The 25,356-nt window shown below is 42.3% G+C and overlaps 1 protein-coding gene across 1 annotated transcript in view; it reads left to right on the top strand.

The window, feature by feature from the left end:
* ELAVL2 (ELAV like RNA binding protein 2) overlaps positions 1–25,356 on the top strand; it is a 438,381-nt gene that overhangs the window by 339,628 nt on the left and 73,397 nt on the right. Inside the window, exons 3-4 of the transcript XR_008959890.1 lie at positions 3,783–3,869; positions 4,575–14,506. The gene's annotated coding sequence lies outside the window, so the exon portion shown is untranslated. The remainder of the gene's footprint in view (positions 1–3,782; positions 3,870–4,574; positions 14,507–25,356) is intronic.

Raw genomic sequence — 25,356 nt, 5'->3', positions numbered from 1 at the left:
AGCAGCATCAAGGGCCTAGAAGCAGGAAAGGACAAGATATATTTAGAGAACTCCAAGTATTAATGTGACTATACACTGATGTGTGTGGTAGGGCGTGTTTAGTGTGATTGCAGACTAGTGTGCGATGGAGGGAGTGGAGGAGATGATGTCAGAGAGAGGCAAAAGCCAGATTGTAGGGGACTTCGGCTTTTTCTTCCTTAGAAGGGAAGAACAGTCCACGTAACATGTATTTCAGTCTCTTGACGAGATGCTAGTCTGAGGTTATGCTTTCTCATTGCAGTAAACATTTACTGTGCTCCCACTGTATGTCTAGAACTGTAGTCTGTGATGAATGCATCTGCTTTACAGATGAAATTATTACCCGACTTTGTTTTTTCATGCGTAATACAAAATTTAGGAAACTAACTGGTAAAGTATAAAACATCCTTTTCCTAATTACATGTTCTATATTTTTAAATAAAATCTATTGATGAATCAATTGAAAGACACCTGGGGTCTTCACTGAAATTGATCAGTAGTCTTTCAATAAAGCGTCTTTGGAGTGTTGAGTTCTTGTAGTTCTGCTTTTTAGTTAATTGGCTAAAGCATAGATTCTCCAAAACGCAGGAGGAAAGATGGGACAACTTAAACCACAATGGTATGCGAGCTGTGGAGTCTTTGAGATAGATGGAGATGTTCATAAGTTAGGAAAAAATGACCTTTTCATACTGCCATGTGATGGGGAGGAGGCAGTACCTTGACTGGCACGTTCCGTGCACTTCCTCCTGCTACCACAGTTCTTTTCATTTTGACTCGATGGTAATCATGGCCCTGGACACCCTGGGGGTGATTTGATAGCCTAGAAGATCTGGGAACCTTTCCAGTATAAGTTCTGTGATATTCTTCAGCAATTGTTTATTGAGAATCTACAACAGATGCTTTACATGTGTCATTTCTATACTTTGTGTCATTGAAGGGACCCAGATTTGCTGGTTAGGAAACCATGGGCATGAGGGGCTAAGTGATGGTGTGTTTTATGTTGAAACCAATGCTAGTCCTCCTATGTCTTGTGCACTCTCACAAGGAACGCTAACTCTGTGCAGGCCAAGCTCATCTTTCTTCACTAAAGGATTTTTCTCCTTTAACTATTTAAAAAATTGAGATATAGTTCACATACCATAAAATTCACCCTTTTAAAGTGTATACTTCAATGGTTTTTAGTATCTTTGTAAGGTTGTGCAGCTAATACTGTTATCTAATTTGAGAACATTCTTATTGTCCCCCAAAAGAAATCTCGAACCCACGAGCAGTCATTTTGCACCACCCCCTCTATGCTCCAGCTCCTGGCTGCCATTGATTTGCTCTCTGTCTCTATGGGTTTGCCTATTATGGGCATTTATCTCGGTTGAATGATACAATAGGTGGCTTTTTGTGTCCGACTTCTTTTATTTTGCATCGTGTTTTCCAAGTTCATCCATGTGGTAGCCTCTGTCAATACTCCATTCCTTTTCATGACTAAATAATATTCCCTTGTATGGATCTACCACCTTTTGTTCCTCGATTCATCAGCTGGTGGATGTTTGAGTTGTTTCCACTCTTTGTCTGTTTTGAATCAGGCTGCTACGTCTTCATGGTTTTAGGCTGCACTAAGTGGTGGTGTCTTTACTAGGACATATCACATTATAGTTGTGACGTGTTATTATTATATTGTGTCTTTCTCCTGCCCTTCTGTAAACTCTAAGTGTACGAAGCGTATTTGTCTTGTTAGCCGTTATATCCAGCATAGCACACCCACGTAAGAAACATGTGAATGAGGGGCGCCTGGGTGGCACAGCGGTTAAGCGTCTGCCTTCGGCTCAGGGCGTGATCCCGGCGTTCTGGGATCGAGCCCCACATCAGGCTCCTCTGCTATGTGCCTACTTCTTCCTCTCCCACTCCCCCTGCTTGTGTTCCCTCTCTCGCTGGCTGTCTCTATCTCTGTCAAATAAATAAATAAAATCTTAAAAAAAAAAAAAGAAAAACACGTGAGTGAATAAATTAAGGAAGGCAGCTCTGTAGCTCTGGGTGAGACCTTTGAACTGCTCATCTAGCCTGTCTTCTGTCACTTCACCGAGGGGCTGTGTCCCTCACTCTGTTTAGAGCGTGTGTTAGGGGCTGAGCATCTTGCTCTAGATTTTTCCTGACATTCTCGATCGTTGGGAGAGGGGAAGTTGCATTGATATAGTAGCCTTATAATTTGTTTGGTTGAGTTGAGTGTTACCACCTATCAGCAAAAGTGAGAGGAAAGCTAGATTTGTTCTGACAGTTTGTGCTGGGAGCATTTTGGGACATTTATTAGTAAGGGAAGGAGACCATGATCCCAAGTTTGTCTGTTGTCTTGCCAATTAAAACTGCCTTCCTGGGCATGTGTCACGGCCCCACCATGGGATTCTTCCCACCAGGGACACTGGGAAAAACCCATCAGTGTTCAACTTATTGTTTGCTTTGCTTTTATCCTCTTTGTCTAACTCTTCCTTGATCATCTCAGAACTCATTCTGGCAGATTTTCTGTGGCTAGCGGGAAATGTTGCCTACCTCCCAATTCTCTTTTTCAAAGGTAATAGAACTTAATCAGGGCAAAATCCTCGCATGTATTTCTTGCTTCAAATAAAGCCCTGGTTGTTGGGGCCTTCCTTTCCTGTGCAAAATGTTTCGCTCAGGTACTTAGACCTATTTCTTGGTCTTGAACCCGCCAAGAGATCCCGAGGAATGCCAGGCACTGGGGGGCCCTGTAGTGGCAAGTCGGAATGTGGCAAGTGCTCTGGCAGCCTCTGCTTTCCCCCTCCCTCCTGCATCTGCCTGCTCCTTAGCCTAGTGAGAATGACAGGAAGGGAGAAGGAAGCTGCCAGGTTTCCTGTATGCGTGTCTGTGGGAGGGAGACGAAGAGGGCTGGCAGCCATGAACTAAGTGGGCTCCTTTCCATCTATCTTTTCTGATTAAAGTGAAGCAGATTCAGGCTGCTGCCTGTGAGCTGTGATGGGAGCCATAGCTCAGAGACAATTCCTGGAATGACTGTTCTAGACGTTGCACCCATTTCTACCCTGGAGCAACTTACAGGCTGAGGGGGTTGAGAAGTCTAAAGCTGTCGGTACTATATGCTTGGTATTTGGCTGAAAATCTCCATGTGCTATTATATAAACTTCAGAGAAAATACTGTGAAAATATAAATAAAGATGTCCTTAAAAGTATGTGTTTTTGGTGTAGCATCTCATGGCTTCAATTTTTGTGCTGTTTTACTGCTGTCGATCTCTCCCGTTTGCGATAAGATGGGTTTGGCTTCCAAGTAGTTGTCATAAGAGGGTAAGGTTTAGAGACCCGATGTAGCCATTGTTTCATCAAGATCCCATGAATACGTTGTTTTATTTCAATGTTTGTGCCTGATTATTGCAACAGATTCCAGATCCTTCTGGATGGTTCTATAAACATTTATCCATTTTTGCATGAATTCGTAATTTCTCAGACCAGTCTAGGGGAGGACTGTCAAGAATGTGGGTAGCAATCACATGACGATAAATTCCCATCTTGGATCTGAGCCTCCTTCGTGGACTGTCAAGGACGTGAGGCCCCTCTCTCCTTCCTCCCAAGCAGTATCCTGGCGTAGCTTGTCAGGTCTTCTTGGAGAAGATAAAATTCTGCTGTGAGCTCCGGGGTTGATCTCTACTCTGGCCAGAGAAGGTGTTAACAGCTGACACCCTGCTGCAGCTCATTTCATGAGGATGTCGCTTCCATGCACGTGAGAACCATTGCTCTTCCTCTTGCTGCAGGTGACGGATGGACCTTCTGTGCTCCTGGTCTCTGCTGTTGCTTCCACGGTCACTTTAGGAACTGCCAAAGTCACAAAGGATGCACCAGTAATATTTTTCTGCTTTCTTTTTCTTCTCGCTTGCTCGGAGGGCTTCTATTGTTATAACTATTCAAAGTGATCTTCTCTAGTAACCAGGGTCCCAGGGTAGATACCAGGCGCTTCAACTCTTTCATATCAGTGTAAATCCCCTCATCTTTTAAAAATGTCTTAATTTCTCATTAGACACAGCAAATGCCCTAGTACTGTTCTTCTGGGGCGGGGGGCTGGGGGAAAACTACCAGGTGCTGGTAAATGGGATTCGTTGGGGCTTTACTCAGGATGAAATGCATCGTGCTATGGTAACTAACAACCCTATAATCTCAGTGGCTTAAAACATTTTTTTGCTCATACTACATGTCTAAAGATGAGTAGTATCATTGTAGTTATTTAGGGTCTCAACCTGATAGAGACTTCAGCATTAGGGTGCCTCCATCTCCCTGTGGCGTTTGGGGTTTGCAACAGTAGGGAGGCTAACAGGTAAATACTGCTCTTAGACGCTTCCCCTGAGGAGTGATACGTGTCACTTCTGCTCACCTCAATTGGCCAAAGAAAGTCATGGAACAGGAATCTTGGTGAATTCTGGAAGTAAGGGGATGGGGCTGAGGCAGCAAATAGCTGGAGAAGAGGTCTGAGTGGGTTGGAAGGTATACACGAAAAGCCCAGTGCTCCCACAGTTGATTTTCTGCTGATAGCATTTATCATTCCTTTCCAGGGAGCCTAAAGAAGATGAAATCAATTGGCACAGATTCTGTAACTAAATGATGCTCTCTCAGGGGTAAAGCTATTTGGAACTTCACTGCTTACTAAGAGCGTGAAATGCCACGGGAGTGGCTGAAGCATTGGTAGAAGTCAGCCTGTGGGGCCACTCTGCCATGCGCCCTCTATATTCTGCCACCATCAAGGGATTACTGGAGCAGGTGGGGGTCACTGAATGCAGGTAAGGTCCCACTCGCTGCACCCACCCAGTGAGCATGCACCATCTGCCCGGAGGAAGGACAACGCTGTCTATGGGTTTGAAGCAAGAGTCACTTACACAGGGAGTTTGTGAGAGGCGTATGACACAGCAAAACCTTGCTTTCAGTAAAATCAAAAACATCGGAAAAATACAACTCTTTAAATGGCATAGAGTTTTCAACCATTGCCTTGTATTTTACTAAGCACTTTTATGACACTATCTCATTTGGTTCTTAAAAACTGTGGAAATCAGGGACGCCTGGGTGGCTCAGTTGGTTAAGCGTCTGCCTTCCACTCAGGTCATGATCCTGGGGTCCTGGGATCGAGCACCGTGTCGGGCCGTGTGTGTGTGTGTGTGTGTGTGTGTGTCCGCACGTTTGGGGGTGGGGGGTAAGTGATGACTCAGAAATTAAGAGTCTTAAATAAGTTCATAAAATTGTTTAGTAGCAGAGTTGAGTTAATAAAAGTCCTCCTTTCTGCATTCACGTTCCTTCTTTGGTTTAGAACAGGCCGTCTACAAAGTTGAATTGTAAGTTCCATTTGTGGGGCACAGTCAGGTTATTCTAAAATTAAGACAGGAAAGTGTTGGGGTCTGAAGGTGTGTTGCTGAGACGGGAAGAGGCATGGAGACTAAGTACTGGACCCTGCGTGTTGGGACATAGGACTCACTCCTAAGTGCTATCTTTTTTGTTTTTTGGTTTTTTTTAAGCTTTTATTTATTTATTTGAAAGAGAGAGAGAGAGCACAAGCAGGGGGAGCAGCAGGCAGAGGGAGAAGCAGACTCCCCACTGACCAAGGAGCCTGATGTGGGACTCCGTCCCAGGATCCTGGGATCATGACCTGAGCCTAAGTCAGATGCTTAACCAACTGAGCCATCCAGGTGTCCCTAAGTGCTATGTGTTTAATTCAACCCTTCTTCATTTGGCAAAATTGAATGGGACCAAATACAAACTTCTAGGTACCTTACATATTGTGATAAAATCACATCACACTCCTGTCTGCTTTGTGCAAAGATGGGCCCGATTTTTCTTGTGGTTCCTGTAAGAAATTACCACAACTTTAGTTGCATAAAACAATGGAAATTTATCCTCCCAAACATTTGGAAGCCAGTATTCCGCGACCAAGGTGTCATCAGGACTGGAGGTCACTCTGGAGGCTCTGGGGGAGAATCTATAAATTGGTCTCTCCAGCCTCTTGTGGCTGCTGGCAACCCTTGGTGTTCGCTGGTTTGTGATTCTGTCACTCCAAACTCTGCCCTGTCTTCACATTACCTTCTCTCTCTCTCTCTCTCTCTCTGTGTGTGTGTGTGTGTGTGTGTACATAATCTCCTCCTACCTGTCTCTTACAGAGTCTTGTGACAGCATTTAGGGCCCACCCAGATCTTTTAGGATCATCTCCTTATCTCAAAACCCTCAATTTAATCACATCTTCAAAGACCCTCTTACCAAACAGGGAACATTTACAGGTTCCAGGGATGATGGCCTGATTCTCTGCGGGGCTCTCAGTCAGCCCACCACCAGCCTCAGCCTCAAAGCTGTCCTGGGTCTCCCTTCTCTTCTCATCTCTTCACAAGTTCTAAAAATACGTAGTATATTATTTTCTATCACAATTCACCTTATTTACATAAATAGGTACCTTCTAAAACTTACATAGGCTTTTTATTTTATTTTTCTAAAGCGGGGTTGGTAAGCTCTTTCTGTCAAGAGCCAGACATAAGAAGTAGGAAGATCGGTAGGAGAAGAAAGGTTTAAAGAAAGGGGGGTAATCAGAAGGGGGAATGAAGTATGAGAGACTATGGACTCTGAGAAACAAACTGAGGGCCTCAGAGGGGAGGGGGGTGGGGGAATGGGATGGGCTGGTGATGGGTAGTAAGGAGGGCACGTATTGCATGGTGCACTGTGTGTTATATGCAACCAATGAATCATGGAACTTTACATCAAAAACCAGGGATGTACTGCATGGTGACTAACATAATATAATAAAAAAATCATTATTAAAAAAAAAAAATGAACCAGACAGCAAGTATTCTAGGCTGGGGCGCCCTCCAGTTTCCATCGCACCTGTTCTTTTCTGCCCCGGACCATGAAGGCAGGCAGAGCCAGTAGTCAAAGAATGGGTGTGCTGTGGTCTAGTAAAATCAAAACCAGGTCTGGCACACTGGCCTCAGCTTGCTGACCCCAGTCCAAAAACCCCTCTACGTTTCTCTAATTATCATTTCTACCTCTAAATATGAAGTTTTGATGTTTTACTTCAGTCTTCTTTGCTATTAGAGGTAGTCCATCAACTTACTTGGTTTTTTCCTGGCACCAGACTAAGGTGTTTGCACAGAACTTCAGTGGATTGCAGTTTGGTACCGTCTAGATACACTGAAATGTTTTCCCTTCTCTTTTGGCTCTGCCTTCTTGCCTCTCCTGTTCAATTATGCATTCGTTAATACCATGAATGTTTATTGGGAGTGTGCTGGCTGCCAGACATGTGTCCAGCCCTGAGGGCCATGTGACCCGATGTACACTGTGGAGGAATTTCAGAGCAGAGAGTGTTTGGGGGATTTAGGAGACCAAGTCATGGCGATTTAGTGGTGGGCGTGATAGGGACACACGAGGGACAGAGAGATCTCAGAGATGACTCCCGTGTTTCTGACTTGACAATGGCTGGAGGGTGTTATCACTCACTGAGATGAACAATGCTGGAAGAAGAAGTTTTGGTGAGCTTGTAATGTGACATTGGATGGTTGACTTTGAGGCCTTGCTGGGGTCTGTGTGTCCCAGAGGCTTTTGCTCACTACTTACCTACCTAAGCATTTCTTCCTCTTCATGCGCTTTAACCATTTTCCATGTGTGTAAAAATGTGTGTGTGTGTGCGTACATACATGTGTGTATATGTTACACACCCAGTAGATGTGTCGGGGACTATCCAGTAATCTGTCATGATCTTGACCCACTTCGCGTAGAAATTCTCGTAAGAGATAAGATAGCTATTCTCACACCAATTTAGGCAAAAGGAAAGAACTAAAATAGCAAGTATTTCCTGAGTACCAGCTATGGATACATTTTTATTTCATTCTTGCAGCGAATCTATGATGTATGTACTAATGGTTTTTTTTGTTACGCTTATATGTAAAGGGAGGCTTTGAAAGGTTAATAATTTACTCAACCTCTGAGTTAGGATTTGAACCCAGTCCGTTTTTTATTCCTGAGTGAGCTGATAGACTTGTAAACAATTTGCTTATAATTTCGCACAGTAAATGAGACTTTACCTGGGGGGTCTCCAAAGAATACCCTCTCACAGTCCTAGAAATACGATTTAGATGCCCCTCCTATGAACTCCCCCAACGTTATGTTTTCCTTTTTTCATAGCATTTATTGTACTACCTTTTTAAAGACAGAGTTTTTCAAGGGCAAAGACGGTTTTATTTTTTATATTCTCTCCTTTCCTGCAATACTCAGCTGAAAATCAGTGCTCGGCACATGTTTTCTGATTAAGAATCTCTTCTCTGCTGAAGGGCTATTAAACTGATATATTTTACCTTTTGTGGGGTCTTGAGTACACACCACCGCAGAATGGTTTGTTAGTTTGGGCCATCCCTGTTCCGGTGTTACAGTAATTTTGTTCTTGAGAATTCTTGCCTAAAAAGAAAGCAAAGCAAGCAGAGCAAAACAAAACACAATGTAATAAAATAGCAAAACACTGAGGAATGGATCTCAAATTCAGTCGTTTTGGGGTAGTTGGTCCTTCATCTAAAGGAAAGCAAGCTCTTCAGGAAAGGACAGTCCATGAGACAAAGTTGCATTTTCAGCTTCAGGTGTCGGCTGAAGCTGAGCTCCGTGGGCATTTGACAAAAAAGGAGCTTTCAAAGCCTCTTCTCACCCTTTGAATCTGTGACTTCAGATATCTGCGTACTGCGGCCCAGTTTTAGGTTACATGTTTTAGATCCATTGTCTCAGTCCTCAGAGCTTTGTGATAAAGATTTCATTATTATTCTTACTAAACCTAGGAGGAAATGGGAGCCAGAGATGTTATGTAATTTGCCCAGGGACACACAGCTGCCAGGTGGTGAGCCCAGGAGCCGCTGGGTAAAGCCCGTGCTTCATGATACCACTCTAAGTAATGACATTGCCGAGTGATTTGTCGATTGAGAAAGGGGACACCCCTTCCGATTTCCCTAGAGCACTTCTCAAACTCTAATGTGTATCAAACTCACTTAAGGGTTCTCGTTAAAATGCACCTTTTGATTCAGCGTGAGGCCTGCGTTTCCACATTTTTAACAAGTTCCCAGGTGATGGCAACACTGCTGGCCCACGGCCCACACTTTCAGGTTATGCCTGACGTGGATCTCCAGCGTGATAGGGGAAATAGGGTACAAACTATTCCCAAACAGCCGCCAGCGCCGAACTTCGGGTGGAGGGCAAGCGGCCGTGGGAGTGAATCTCGGAAGCTTGTCATGCTTGGTGCTGTTCCGTAAGACAGGCTGGCTTACAGGCGAAGGGGAGATTGATGACACTGTGCAAAGAGAACAGGATAGAAATGAAGTGAAGATTTGTCTGTCATATCCCCCATCAGCCGTAACTGCCTGTGGCACGCTGGGTTATTGTTCATTTCTCAATACAGGTTCACTGAGTTAGCTGGGTATGCTAGAAGAAGGACCACATATAAAATCTCCTTTCATTTTGGTCGTTCCTGGAGATCTAGGCTTTTGTCAAAGCTTTTCCTCAACACAAGACTCTGACGAGTTAGAGATGGAAGAGATGAGATGATGGCCTCCCTTCTCCCCAAGTCTTTCTTCCCCATTCAGAATGTGAGAGAGTCTGGGGAATCTTAGAATCTCGGGGCTGGAGCAGAACACCAAAGGAAAATGGATGCTAGAGATGGCCCAGAGGGTTGCAGCCGCTTCCCACTCTCCCAGGTGCTTACTGACATGCGCTGGCTCTTTGCTTACAGATCAGGAAGGAGTGGCCTAAGATTTCCCGTCGTCTTCTGATAATGGATTTGGGGGCATGGGAAACTTAGCATCTCCTGTGGAGCAGTGAATGATTACCGACAAGAAAGGCAGGAGGAAAGTGAGGAAGGGAAAAAGGAAGGAAGAAAGAACAGAAGTCACAGAAAAAGCTAATTTATCATTTATCTTTGCCATTTCAGTTGCTATGTGATAGGCTTTTCTAGAGCAGGTGTTTGAAGGGATCCTTCGGTACTTAAAAGCACGTTTCAGTTTAAAGGGCATTCCCTCCTCTTTTCCCTATCCTGTCTGTCTCTTTTGTTCTATGACAGTTATGTTTTATATTGCCCGTTAGAATGGATATGAATAGGAAATAGAATTGAGAGGCAGCATGAAATTGTGGCACAAAAACTGACCTAGGGTCTAAAGCATGGGATTTTAGGTTTTTCTCTGCCATTAGCTTTTTCCTGTGGAAGTCAGCTGGGCGTCCCTAGAATTTTAAGATTGAAGCCTTATTCCAAGAATTGTGGAATTGCAGAAGGCTGAAGTCCTGAAGCCCTTCCCAAGATTTCCTTTGTTTCCCTAGGAGCTATTGCTTTGGTCACCTTCGCCTCAATTTCTGCCACCACTGAATGTGTGTTTTCTTTGCTCAATCTTTTATGCCCAACTAAATGAGGGCCACTCACAGCAGCCACAGACACAAGGCTGCTGCAGATCTCACATCCTTTGCATGTCTGTCGGTCGCATCCCACACGGCTACCCACGACCGTGCCTGGCTGCCCCAGCATCACCGGCAATCTGTCCCGGCCACTGCCACGGCTCTCCATTAATCCTGGAGCTTCGGGCCGCCTTGCTGCTTCCCTGTTCTCCCTCTTTCTTCCCTTTTCTTTTCTTGCCTTGTAACTCACATGCACAAAAAGAAGAATGAAATCTCAACTTTTCTTACAGAGAGCACTTTACCTCTAATACTACTCAAGGTTTCCTTTTCTACCACAGTGAAGTATTTTTATAAAGCAAAGAAGGATTCTAATGCCTGATATTATTATAATACAGTTTTGATCGTATTACATGTGTCACCTAACACGAAATAATCTTTTACATTTTTGTTGGTGGTGATGGACCAGAAATTAAGTGACTTAATTAAGTTGATAGAATTGCAGAGTTGAGACAACGCAGAATCCTGTGGGGTTCTTGTCTCCTGTTTTAGTTAAGAATAGGTGCTCTACAAAGCCTAACATTTGTAGATCTTATTTGTAAAGCACGGAGAGGGGAATATAATCACAAAGGAAAGTGTCTGGGATTTGAAGGTGTGTGGTTAAGAGCAGAATGGGCATGGGAACTCCTGAATCCTCCTCCTTGAGCTTCAGGAGCTGGGACTCCTTCCCAAGCGCTATTTCTTATGTGACAGCTTCTTTATTGGGCAAACTGAATATGACCAAATACAAACTTTCAGGCACCTTAAATATTGTGATGAAATAGTTTTATTGAAATCGAACGGCAGTTAGAAATTCATGAATAAGAGAGCTTAAAAAAAATACACGTAGGTTCTTCAAATGTATCAATGTATCAATACTAGAGAAAATGTAAGACTAAGAGAAACAAAAAAGTAATTTGGAATTTCAATATCCAGAGAGAACAAGCACCGTTATTTTATACTTTCTTGTGGTCCTGATACGCAGCTAGTTTTGTACCTCGATTTATTTCATAAGCATTTTCTGCATCCCGTGTCTCTTTCATGTCAGTTTTAGATGGTTATGAAACAGAGCATTCAATCATTCTCTATGGTTTAGAATAAAGTTGTTTATAATTTTGCATTATTAAAAATAATTATGATGTGAAGGTGATCTCTAAATAGATAGAAAATATTTTCTTAGAATAAATTCCCAAAGGCTGGATTATGAAGCCAAAGCCTCCTGCTAATACTTTATGCTCCTGCTCTATGAGAAAGGCCTTTCGTATACCTTTATCAAGTAGAATATTCTAACTTTAAAATGGCCGATATAGTAAGTAAAAAATGGCATCCGGTTTTTCTAATTTGCCCTTGATTATTAGTGAGTAGAACATGTCTATCTGTTCTTTTTTCCTTTGAATTTATTATTTCTATCCTTAGCACGTTTATCTGTTGTCCCCTTATTGTTTTCTTACCCATTTGTGGCTATCGAGAGGCTTTTTAGAATGACTAAGCCAAGCAACGCTTTGTTTAAAGCACTAGACTATTTCGGATGAGAGTTTTTTTTGCTACTAAAAGCAAAGGGGTGTGGAATTCCATTCCATCCTGGCATGTGCTGACTTTTTCGGCAGATTTCAAAGCTGTCTCTGGGCTTCATGTCAGTGTGACCTAGAAAGGAATGAAAGCTCGGCCAGCCCAGGTCACTGTCAGAGCTGTAACCTTCACTCTGATTTCCTGTTTCCCTGAGGTTGGCCTCAATATAGATTCTACGTTCTCAAGCAAAGTGCAGCATTGGATTTATTTTCTTTTTGCTTTGTCAAGGCGGATTAATGCACATTGAGGTTAGAGACTGCCCGAGAATAAATGGTAAACAAGACAAAACTCAGTTTGGGACCCCCCCCCCATCTCACTGACCAGTGATCTCATGCTGCCCCTAGAAGCTTCAGGATCTGCCTACTGTACCACGTGTCCTGGACCTTTTAAAGGCTGCTCCTGACCATTGAAACCTCCCTGTCAATTACCTTATTTCCTCTCAATCCTGTTGTCAGGCAGCCGTTGGCGGCAACGTCCTTGGGTGAAGTTGTAACCATTTTGGATCGCCTGTTTTGAAAGAAATTTATAAACAAAGGAGAGGTCTCTGCTTGCACATGTGTGCCTGTCTGATTTGTATGCTATTTCCTCTGCTAAAAATCTATCTTGTAAGATTCTTTGCACATATACTTTTGTCTTAAGATTTTTCCCAGTTGCTTTTCCAATTGATTTTCCCATTTGGGTTATATCTCTTTCAGCTTTGATCCTCCTTAGTATATTGCTTGCTCTCTTCTGTGGGCATATACTGAATTATAGTAATTTGCATATGTATCCTTTCCCACAGTGGGTTATATACTCTGTAAAATAGAGATTGTGTCTATTTTTCTTTCTTAACTTTCTCAATTAATCAATGTATTTTCCTTACATAGCGAGTGCGCATAGCTGTTTACTTGAATAATTTGAGTCATATTAATGGCTGGAAGTTCAAGCACTATGGCAGGCTGAAGCAAAGGGAGACATTTTTTACTTCACATTATTAGATATAGATGGATGCCAAACATGGCTGACAGGAAGGGCAACCATTAGTTAAGTAAGGCATTTCCTCAAGGAAAGCTAAAGTCAAGTTTTAGTTGGTTTGGTGATGCTCACTCAGCAATATCCTTAAACATCCGTCTTATAGCTGTATGCTGTAGGAGACAAAATTGTCTGTCAGAATGAGTAGGGAAGGATGAATACTTCCCCAACCACTAGGATGTAATTGTTCAGAAATCCACTGAGTAAAACCTTGTGTTCTTCTGCCACAGGTTTTTCTTGATGTCACTTGGTGTTACCTGGACAAGCAGTCATGCTGTGGGGATAGCTTAGGAGTTCTGATTTGTTCTTTTGGCTCTTGGCTGTTGTGAAGGTGAAGAGCTGTCAAGCCAGAGCTCCGGTGTTGGCTCTTGGGGGAGACCCCATCCGACTTACACAGATAGGTCTCAGTACGCTAGTATACGAAACTTGATTTCTGGAAGTGGCCCTTTCATCCGGAATTGCTACAAATGCGAATTTGTCTTGATTTTTCACTATAATAAATGCATGACTATTTCAGAACCTTTACTCTTCAATTAGTAAAGGATGAAACATTACGAATTAAAATGTCTTCTTTAACATATTTCAAAGAAACTTTCTAGACACATCTCTTCCCTATATTGTTCAATAGAGTACACTATAAACAATTCAAATGTATTCAACCATTTTTCAAACCAAGCAATTGTTTTCCAATAAATCTAGATTAATAACTGTTAATTAGCACTATTCCAAGCCCTAGGGAATGCTGGGAAGATGAGGAAGATGTTGTCCCTCTTGAAGATTACATTTAGATCCTATTCTTCATAGTACAAGTCTGTCTGTGAAGAGCCACGTCATAGAGGTCATACTCCTATGAGGTTTTTTAGCAGAGGAGGAGATGCAGGACGGAGACCCTACCCTACCTCTCGCCTGTTAGCCTGTCGAACTTACTTTTCAGTGAAGACTTTAGATCTCAGTTCACTTTTTAATCATTGGGATTCACTTAAAGGTAGACTTGACATTTGGAGCAGTGGACATGGCTGATTTTCCTCACTTTGGATCAATAAAACAAAGGCTTAAGGTACATTTTTCTAGTTTTCCCAACTTCCAGAAAAATAACATCTTCATTGTGATTGGTGCTTTTGACTTGTCAGCACTATAAAATATCATTTCCGGTTCCTACATCACCAACACAGTGGACCATGGGCAACCCCACCCAAGTTTATACTCCCCTGCTCCTGATTTGATTTTTGTGGTCTGACATCCACTTGCTTCTGAGTTTGCGGTGATCGTGAAGGCTGATGGTTATGGGAAACTGGCAATCATGTGATAAAACCTTCTAGACCCTGCAAAATTCAGATGTCACTGTTTACCTTGTCTTCTAATTCCTCTTTTCCTTCTCTTCTTTTTCTTATATAGAGATCCTTGCAGCTCAAAGTGGCAAAATCTTTTGCAGAAAGAAGAATGTGATGACTGAATTTAAACCAAAGTACATTAAGGATACAAGGTCAGACTGACATTTAAGTTTTACTGGGTTCAATATATAAGGAATCTCCATTTTTGTTTAGGAGGTCCTGCCTTCTCCTAAGTGACTAAAAGATAGTGTCCGTAGTCTAAGCCAGGCATAATTTGTATAATTGCCCTTGACAGTTACTGGGTTAGGAAGGAGTGGCAAGCAATTATCAGATGTTTTCTTCCCGATTTTATGTATATAAATAAATATACTTTCTCTGATTATAGATAATATATATATATTATGACATATATGACACAATATTTGCTGTATATATATTTGCTATATATATAAATATAGGACACACACATATATATAGATATATATATCGATATATGGGACACAATATTTGCTCTTCTCCTGGATGCGGCTGTGTTTTTGTGGGTTCCCTCTAACTATGGTTGGCATCTTGGCAGCGTAGGAAAGGTTAGCTGGAACAAGTTGGGGGACAGGCTGAATTGGGCACGCAGAGAAACAGAACAGCCTTGTGCCTGTTTAGTGCTTGAGACTATTATGTGAGATAATAAATATCCCTATTGTTTTGGCCATTCAAGTCAGAGATTAAATTACCGGCAGCCAACCCCACCCTGAGAAAGTGGTTTGCTGGAGTTAGGCTGAAAGGCATGACTTTACAGCTCGTTTTCTTCCTGTACTGCCTCCGTGTTTCCTAAAATTCTACCCATAGGCTCTTCGGTGAGTGAAGCTACTGTTAACTATAAATCTGCCTCTGTTAACTATAAATCTGCTTTCTGGAGGGTGTAACACATTCGTATTTTATCTCTGTATTGAGTAAAACTCTCTCATTGGCCACCGATTTCCTGAGAAAGTAGCAAACAAAACAGCAAGGTTTGGTGAGAAGGGAGCCAGGAAAGACTGGCGTGCGGGATGATGGCGGGAAGAGCAGTGGGGGAGGATGGGCTGCAGAGCGGGAGAGCTGGGAGCAGCTTTGAGACATCACGGGGAAGCACTGGGGAGGCACGGGGGCGAAGCGCGCGGGGGGGCCAGGATGAGCACCAGAGGCAGAGACGGCTTATCCCAGATGGAGCTCTACCATCCAGGGCCGCCCCACGTGGCACAGTTCCTGAGGACACAAAAACCTGCGGGGTGTCTCGCTGAAACTTGCGGAGTCTATGGCCCCTGCACCTCCCACTGTATATAGCGTCTATCGAGTTTTACCTGGCTCGTTTTTTCCAGTTGGCTGAAGAAACTCAGCCTCTGCGACATAAGGGGATTTAATCCTAGGGCAAAATATTTATTCCTAACAAGTAGACTCTGGGTCTAATGAATTTGGCGTATACGATTTGATTTGGGTTTGATAAGACATATTGATTTCAAGTCTTGAAAAGAACATTCTCTTCTTGCCTTTCTCCCCTACCTCCAACTACCTGCCACCCTCTTAAAAAGATAGAATCTTTTCTCCCGTGTGTTTCAGAGTAATAGAAAGTTGCTTTTTTTTTTTTTCCTTCTCTTGGTGGACGTGGAAGGGAAAAAACCCAACTTGAATAGACTCCGCGTGAAGAAATGTATTATGTGGAGGCTGAGGACAGGTGCAGCTTCTGCACTCATTCTAGATCTCATTTTCTAAACAGAAACTTCTCAACTCTGCATTTTAGTCTGAGGCTGATGTACCCCCCCCCCCCCAGGTGCTGCCCACACGAGCAGAGCATATGGTTCTGCTAATGTGCAATAAAACTTGAGAGAAACCATTGAAGCCTGCTCTCTTCTGGGAACAGAGAATCTTTCCAATCAATTCTCCGATGATCCACCCATGTCCTCTTGGCACCTGCCTTCTGGGTCCTGCCAAGCATTAGCTCCTGGCTGCATTTCATCTCTGCCTATTTGCTCCTAAGAGGCTAATCCCATGTATTGCATTTGCTGCTTTTAGAAAGGGAGGAGGAGGAGGGAAATCAAGAGACGAAGTTGTTTTGGAGATCACCTTACGGCAGTTTCAATAATAAATGACTGCGGGGCTGAGTTTCACATCCTAATTATAAATGACTACTTGAGTGGATGGGCTCCTCTACAAAGTGCTTGGAGTTATGGTTTTGCTCTTAGCTTGGTACTCTTTCAAAAATACGCCTTTGCCTTATTATGCAGCCCACGGAGTGACCAGTATAATTAAGTTGCCAAACAGCTACCCCCGCCTCTTTATCACCTTCTCTTTTCAATTACTGCAAAGTTTCTGAAAAATTCAGATTAGTGCCTTCAATTTCCTACTCGATCCAAGCAAACGAGGCCAGAGTAAACAGATGGTACCGCGGCATTCCGGCAGGCAAGCGGCCCCAGATGCTGCTGGACCAGAGGGAAGACACACACGGATTGGGGTGCTTTGGGCTCCGTGCTGTGGATGTCTTTACTCCACAGTTCAGAATCACAAGTCTTATGGTCTGAGCAATGGGATCATTTATCTGAGCTCTGCGAGAGAGCGTCCGGAGTACGAAGTAATTTCTAAGGGCATCAACAGTGGGATTCAAAATTTTAATAAATAATCACACATTTATTAAGGTGAAAATTAGTTAATCTGGCACTCTATCCATTGAATTCTCAATTAAGTAGCAATTCTGCCCAATTATAGTAAAATACAATTAGTGCCTATAATGAGGGCCCTGAGTCCCTGCAATTATTGGAAAGCCTTCTGAATCATCCAAGAGGGATACCACTGTGATCAGCACAATTGATGGGACATTTATTATGTATTCCATTTTTTAAAGTATGGGATTCTGTCCTTGACCTAAATGGTAACTCACAATCCTATGAAACTTACTATCTTCTATTGAGGTGTGGTTGAAAAATTATGGGTACAAGGTACCCTGTTTATGAGGATCATTGGAGAAATTGTTTTAGATCTTGCTGATTACCTGACTTGATTGACTTGTGTAAATTGTCATGTTTCTTGCTTTGCTTTGGCCTCTTGGAAGCTTATGGGCTGTAGGCTGTTATTGCATGCTTGAGAGGGATGCTAATCCTATTCCTTGATTTTATTCTCTCACCTACTCGTCCTTATTCTCTTGTTCCCTGAACCATTTATTTTATCTTTTTTTGGTATGTGTTTTGGTAAATCATCTCATCTTGTTTGGAGAATGACTGGAAATATAAACGCTGGGTTCCCTTCCCTGGGTCATGTTTAGTTTAATGTAGGGAATGCAGTATCACCTAATTTTAAACAGTAAATGTCTGCTTAGAGTGAGATTCTATGAGTAAGCTCCGAGATGGATCTTTGTTTCTTCATCCAGTTTTGTGATTAGATATGTGCTGGTTTTTCTAGATTTATGTCTTTAGACACGTGAAAATAACTGACAACTCACGAACAGACGCAGGTCATCACAAAGCCAGGAGATTCGAATTCAGTTTTTGTAGGACTTCTCTGTTACCTGATACAGACCGTTATGTGGCCTTACGTCAGAGCCCTCTGATCCCAACACATAGAGGCGGATTTTCACGAGGCATTGTAAGACATTCTATAAAGAACAGAATAAATTATGCAGCTTTTTAAACCTTGAATGTCCTGTCTTGGTTACAGTCTCATTATCCACTTTTCGTGGAGCATTGTACGGTATTAATACTCATTTTTCAAGTCTGTACCCTTTCTGCAAAATGTGTTTACACAAAAGGCTGAGGAAGACATATTTTTTTTCCTATTTAAATTGATGATGAGTAAGTGGGTCATATGCTTGCAGTGGTGTGTTTTGGGGTGAGAGCAGGGTGAGCATAACAGGGGTATTCGGGTGAAGGCTGGAGCCCTCCCACTTTTCCATGTCTCCCTGGAGCAGAAATCCCCGCTCCATTAGTACAGAATGAGAGGCCATGGGTAAATATAGTCACATAAATATATCATTAGGCAGTTTTGTAAAATTCACATTATTTACTCAAGCAAATATGTAATTAGAACATTTTTTAAAACACAGATTATCTACCAAAGAGACTCAAACTGTTCCTTTGGAACATTTAAGCCTATTGGGTAAAACTGTAATTAGGCCATTAATTAAACCCAAATCATATTATTTATTAAAAGGTGCTTTGCTGATCTGATAAGCATTTTCTTTGCTCTTTTAAGGCATTTTAATAATTGATTATTGTAAACCCCTTGGCTATCACTTGCCCTTCATTCATTCCTTTCTGATTTGCTTCTTGTTTCATTTTATGATGATGGTTATAGATTTAGATTTCCCTACGGATAGTATGTGCAAAAAATGCCTGATCTAGCATTGCCCCCCTTTTCCCCTGCACACCCCTTCAAAGATATGAGGATGAAAAACCAGCTCACTATTTTTTTAAGCTATATCCCTTTTGAATCTTTTTCCTCAGGGGAAGTGGTTAATAGTAATTGTCCTTTTATTTTTTCCTCATTGTTACACATGGACTTGATAAGATTAAAGTTCTTTCAAGTTCTGAAACATTGAGATTGTCTGAACTTTCTGGAAATGAATTTGTTCTGAACCAAGTCAGCTTCCCTCGTTGGGCCAAAGTGTGTATATTTGTAAAATGCTTAATTCAATGTACTCTTCTGTTTGCAGTCTTGAAAAGCAGTGGTGACCCACATAGGGAGCAAACCCTCATTCCGTCTCCGGTTTGTAGAGAGCGGTATTGGCTTATGGTCTTCCAAGGAACACGTATCCTAGAGGATTTTAATGGTGGATGTATGAAGAGCGTAACGTGCTTTTTGCCTTGCCTTGCTCCAGATCCGGTCTCCATCTTAGAGCAAGTGGTTTTTGTCTTTCATTCTTTCTAAAAATGCAGCCTGATCAATTAGTTTCTTAAAAGCCTAGAGTTCTTTTCTGCTCAGTCTCTGTTTTTGTTCTACCCTTTGTTTGGAACCCTGCCTGTCTCTTGCCTCTCTTAAGCCGAGGCAATGCAGGAACTGGTGCAATGTGAGTTAAGAACGCAGAAGTAGGAGCCACACTGTCTAGGTTGGAATCCAGCTCCCCTTCTAAGTAGCTGAGCAAACTTGGCAAGTCACCTTGTTCGTTGCTCCTCAACTTTCCTATTCACCTCCTCTTATGTGAAGATCGGTGTGATTTTTACATAATACAGGAACACATAATACATTAACACAAACATTAATACACAAAGTGCCTACAGAGCTATCACTATTATTTAGGTCTTTTGTTTCTGGGAAGCCTTCCTTAACCTTTGACAGCTTGGCTTTCCCTGGAACCTCTCCTGTTTTCACCCTGCCCACACATTGCTTTGTACGTACTGATGGATTACCTTTCTCTTACACTAGTCTAGAAACGCCATCAGCGAAGAGACGCAGTCCGTCTTCTTTAATGTTCTGTCAACAGCACCTGGCACACTGCTGGCCAAAGGGCTCCCTGTTCAGCAGCAACCAGATGATTCAAGGTGCTGTGTTAGGTGCTAAAGCTGGAGTAGTGAACAGAAAGAACATCGTTCACCCTCATGTAGCTTCCAGTCTAGTAGCGAGGATGGCTATTGAGCCAGTAAGTACGTAGAAAATGTAAAATTGCAAGCAGGACGTGCTGTAGAAGATAGGTATGTCATTTCATAGGAGTCTAAAGTAGATCTCTCTGAAGAAGTGATACTTGGATGCAATCTGAAGGATGAGTGGTTACTGAGTAGAGGAGAAAGAGAGAGAAACACATTCCAGTTGGAGCAAATGGCTTGTACCAGTGTCCAAGGTATGAACCCAGCAAGGGTGGTGAATTGCAAAACATCCACGTCTTCCAAGTGAAGACATCAAGGAAAAAAGAAATGCTACGTGAAGCCAGAGAGATAGATCAGGACATGCATGGAAAACATTGGAGGCCACCTTAAGAAGGTTTTCTCTATCATAAGTTAAATGACAAATCACCAATCTGTTTTAAGTAGAAAGGGGACATGATTCTATTGGCATTTAAAAAATACCACTCCTCTGGATGTGTCTGTAAGGTGGAGAATAGATGAGATGAGCATAGCTGATGGAGAGAAGAAGTACATACAACCAAGTTATATGTTGCTGCAAAAAGTCTAAGAGAAAGATTTTGGTGACGTGGACTCAGCTTGTAGCTTAAATAGAAAAGAAAGTGCGTGGGTATGAGAGGCATTTAGCTCCGACGTCAGCAGGATCTGGTGATGATCAGTTATGGGTGCTGAGGGAGAGGGAGTCACAAATGAGGCCCTGGTATTGGCAAGCAAATGAATGCTTTTTTCCACCATTTCCTGAAAGCAGGCTATATGAAGAGGATGAAGTTTGGGAGGAAAACAAGCTTTTCTTTGGACATGTTGAAGTTAGGGGGCTCTGGGACATTGTCGATATGATTTCAAGTAGGAAGTTGGAAAAACAGTTCTGGAACTTAGAGATGAAGTCTGGAATGTTGATATAAATCTAGGCATCGTCTGCAAATAGGTGGATAGCAAAGCAATGGATGTAAATGCAATCACCTAGTAGAGACCCTCAAGGAAGGTAAGGAAAGAGCTGGGGACAAGTCCTCAGGACTCCCAACAATTGTTGACTGGCAGGTGGTGAGTGAACTGGGAAAGGAGTAATGAGAAACACACAGAAGGAAGGAAACCAAGAGATTTATATTGTAGAAGCCATGTGAAAAGTATGTTTCAAAAGGGGAGGGTAAAGTCTATCGTGTCTGGGAGCTGCTAAGAAGTCCTGGGATTTAGTGACTCAGAGGTCATTGCTGACCTTAGCAGGGATGAAGCAATGAGTGAATTCACTGATGGAATAAATTTAGTAGAATCTGGATAATGAAAGAGAAACAAGTTTTCTTTCATGAATACTTTCTCAGGGCCTGTAATATAGGTATGTATCATGACTCTCACAAAGTAGGATACTCGTTAGGTAGGTTTCTCAACGTCATTGTCCTTGGCACCCTTCTTTTGCTGGTGTATCTTATAGGACCAGACGTCCTATGGAATCCCGGAAATGTTAGGCTCGGAGTATTATTTAGGCGACAATTCATGATCCTGCCAAGTTTCTCATTTCACAGGGCATGGCTTTTTATCTACTTTCCTTGTCTAATGTTGGACTAGAGTGTTAGAATTTTGTGGTGGTTAAGAGAAAGATCTCTGAAGCTAAACATCTAAAGTTTAAATCCTCTAGCGTACAGAGTGAACTTGAGCAATGCGATGGTTAATTTATGCCTTATGCCACTTGACTGCCTGAGGGATGCCCAGGTGGCTGGTAAAACATTATTTTGGGTGTTTCCAGTAGAAATTAGAAGTTGAATCAGGAGACTGAATAGGGCAGGTCTGCCTTCACCAATGTGGGCAGGCATCATTCAACTGGTTAAGGGCCCAAATACAACAATTCAAAGAAAGGGCAAATTCTCTCTGTCTTCTTCATCTAAGACCTCCATCTTCTCCTGCCCTTGGACATGGGTGTTTCTCTGGCCTGCAGGTGGCAGATCATGGGACTGCTCACCTGCATAACCAATGAACCAATTTCTATATAACCATATAGCACAGTCGTTGAAGTGGCCCACTCTTGGTTATCGGCTCAGGTCATGATCTCAAGGTCATGAGATGGAGCCCCGCTTCTGGCTCTGTGCTCAACATGGAGTCTGCTTCACTTTCTCTCTCCTTCTGCCCTTCCCGCTTTCAATCTCTCTCTCTCTCAAATAAATAAATCTTAAAAAAAAAAAAAAAAGGCAGAAATTGAAACATGCAGAGAACGGGGGCATATTCCCAATTTGTGTTTTGCTCATCTTTGCTACCAAGCAGACCCCAAAAGAAAGCGTTTTCTTCTCAGTATATTGACAGAAACTCATTATTTCATTCCTTGTTACGGTAAAAAGGACTTATGTCTCCTCTGATACTCTAACCATCATCATTAACAGTTTTAAATTGCTACTGTTAGTCCTCTAAATACTTTATACACATTAACTCCTTTAAATTGTGCATAACTATCACCATCTGCATTTAATAGGTAAGGAAACTGAGGCACAGAGAGCTTAAGTAACTCACTTGAATTAGGATTCTCCAGAGAAACAGAACTAGGAGATTATATATATTATGTTATGCTATGTTATTATTATTATATATTATTATATAATGTTATATATTAATATTATTTTATATTTATAATATTATATTATTACATATTAAATATTTATATATTTATATATATACATAGGCACCCCTCCATTTCTGCTTTTTAAAGCAAATGTCGATTGGGTCTTTTGGAGAGTCTAGAATCGGCTTGACGCTGGATGCCTGCATGTGATGGGCAGGCATCTCTTCAGATGTGTATCGAGTAGGCCCCTTAAATTTCACAAAAGGGACTGGCCCTCTCTTCCATTCATTTGATTAATGAAGTCTGCAGCTTTATCTTTCACATGTAATCCTTGTTTTTGCCAGGGAATATTAATTGTCTGCTGCTCAACTTTTCTCAAACTCTTTGTTAAAAAGAAGCGACTGATATTCTTGGAGAATGGCATAAAAGATCATCCGTTTGACATTTCCTTCAAGTTCCTTAAAATCGACCCCTAGATCATCAGGCTGGGAGACTGGTAGGTAGAACCCGTTACTGTGGCCTTGTAGAATTATTCTCAACAGCTCTGTGTCTTGGGCCCTGGGTGCGCCTCCAGGCACGCTACCAGAAGTCTCTGAAAGTCACTCTCCAGCATTACCGTGGGAGATTTTTATCTCAGGCCTCTGTGCCTTTTCAGAAACCCCTGATATGCTATTAATGATACATGCTCTGAGTTTTGGAACTAATTATGTTTCTAATTTTGTTCTGGCCTGTTGCTAATATGTCTGTAACGGAAGGTATAGGCTTATGCTCTGTGTTGAATGTCTTCTTCTTACCCCTCTCTTCCGCACGTGGCTCTGGGCTCTGGAACCTGACGCGTGTGGACTGTATCAAGGGGATTCTTTGCCCTCAGGCTTCCGCTGGATTTGGGCCATGAGAAGTATCAGAACGAGATCTAAAGGCAAGGAGAGAATGAAACTCGGCACTTATTCCCTGAGCTCTCTGCAGGTCAGGACACTGCGGGTTAGCCCCTCCTTTTGTACGTCCGCACCTCCTACCGGGCAGCCTGTCCCTGCGGAGTTCTTTCTCTGGGTACGGGTAACCACTCCCTCACCTTGCCCTTGAGGTCTAGAGTAGTAAAAAATTCCTGGCGGAGTTTTTTTTTTTTTGTTATTTTCCCAGAGGCACTCCACTTACCCACTTTTTCCATTTCTTAAATCCTTCCAGCACTTTTACAAATAGTCCCTTTATTAAACTCTCCTTAATGGATTCAGTTTGAATGTGCCATCAGATTCCTGCTGAGACCCTGACTGATAGACTGTAGCAACCGCTGGGCACCAACTCATCGCCTCTTATTTTTATTGTGCCCTATTTTATTTATGGATTTATCTTTTATTCCTTTGAATGATAAACCCCTCTGTTCTATAAAGCACCTCAAAATATTCTTTTGCAAAGAGTCAAAGTGTAAATAAAAAAATGCATATGCAAATAAATATGCTAGGTCCTCTGCTTTATGCTGGGATGAAAAGACAATTAAGGCTTCGTCCTTGAGGAGATCACAGTCTGTGAGGAAGACATTCAAGGAAGCAAATAATCGCAGAGCATTATGATGAGTTATAAGGAAGATGTAGGCACAGTCCTCTGGGGACCTGCTATGTTCCTGACTGAGCTCAGAGGAGGAGATGGAAACTGGTCGGAGGGACCAGAGGGGGAGATGGCTGAGGTGCTCACAAAAGGTGGGGCTGTTAAAGTCCAGGGAGTGGCATGGCGACAGGCGCCCAGCGTGGAGGGCCAGTTGTTTATCTCTCCAAAACATCCATGATCTTTCCTGGTGTGTTGGAGTTCCCATTCATGTCCTGTGGGATTGATTACTTATTATTTTTAAAGTCTGTTAATTTTCAAGCCTTGATTTAGAAAAAAAAGAAAACTTGGAAAATGCAAAATACTTTGTTATTCTCCAGAGATTTATGTTTAACTCAGACACGACTAATGAGTCTCACAATACGTGTCTCATTCCTTCCCCCTTTCATGTACGACAAGGCTTACATAAATCACATACCCGCTTCATCAAAAGTGTCTTTAAAAAGTGAGATAGATTGTGACTGGCAATATGAGCAGCAGGTAAGTCATGTCTAAGTAGCAGAATACACATAGTTCGGTTTCAATAAGAGGTGAAAATTGTAACAGTGCTTTAAAAGGAAATTGTGATTTACTATCTGATCTTGGAATAGGCCTAAGAATGGTCCATCAGGAGCCTGCAGGAGACACAATGTGTCCTGCTACGTGTACTAGAGATGGCTATTTCTTATCTGTCACATATGTTTAAAAAAAAAAGACTAAGTGATCAAAATCTCTGAATTGTTTAATTTTGGATTAATCAGAAGATGAAACATGGGCTCTAGGTCTTTCATCAGCCTTCAAAATGAGTCCTGGCCTAGTCTGCTAACTTAAAAATAAAACCGAATGCAAACCTTCCCTGCTGTGTGAAAAGGTTTGGCTCGCGGGCCTCCTGGACTTTTTTGTCTGTTGGGTTTTTAATGAGGACCAAAGTCTGGGTTCTGGAACATGGTGAATTTCGATTACAGTGGGGTTCCAGCCTGGTTGGAATGGGGGAAATGTCAGAAACCTCGTGAGCTCACCACCCAGCTTCTAGATGAAAGGCATGGGAGAAGCTTCTCAAATCCTGCTCAACTCTTGGTTTTTATCCAAACCCACGCTCTAAACCCACAGAGGTTCAGTAAGCACAAAATCCCAGCCAATCATTGGCTTTGTAAAATGCCAATTCCTCTTTTAGCAAACAATTATAAGGCATAATTGCTAGTAGAGAAAATCAATCGACCTTCATAGATTTTTAACTGCCCATTTTATTTTGCTTCCTCATAAGTATCAAGAAGATGACATTGGCTTTGGTGCAGTTGTGTTTCTG

Source organism: Ursus arctos, unplaced genomic scaffold, assembly GCF_023065955.2.
Source record: "Ursus arctos isolate Adak ecotype North America unplaced genomic scaffold, UrsArc2.0 scaffold_18, whole genome shotgun sequence".
Classification (NCBI taxonomy): Eukaryota; Metazoa; Chordata; class Mammalia; order Carnivora; family Ursidae; genus Ursus; species Ursus arctos.
This window is presented reverse-complemented; position numbering and strand designations above follow the sequence as displayed.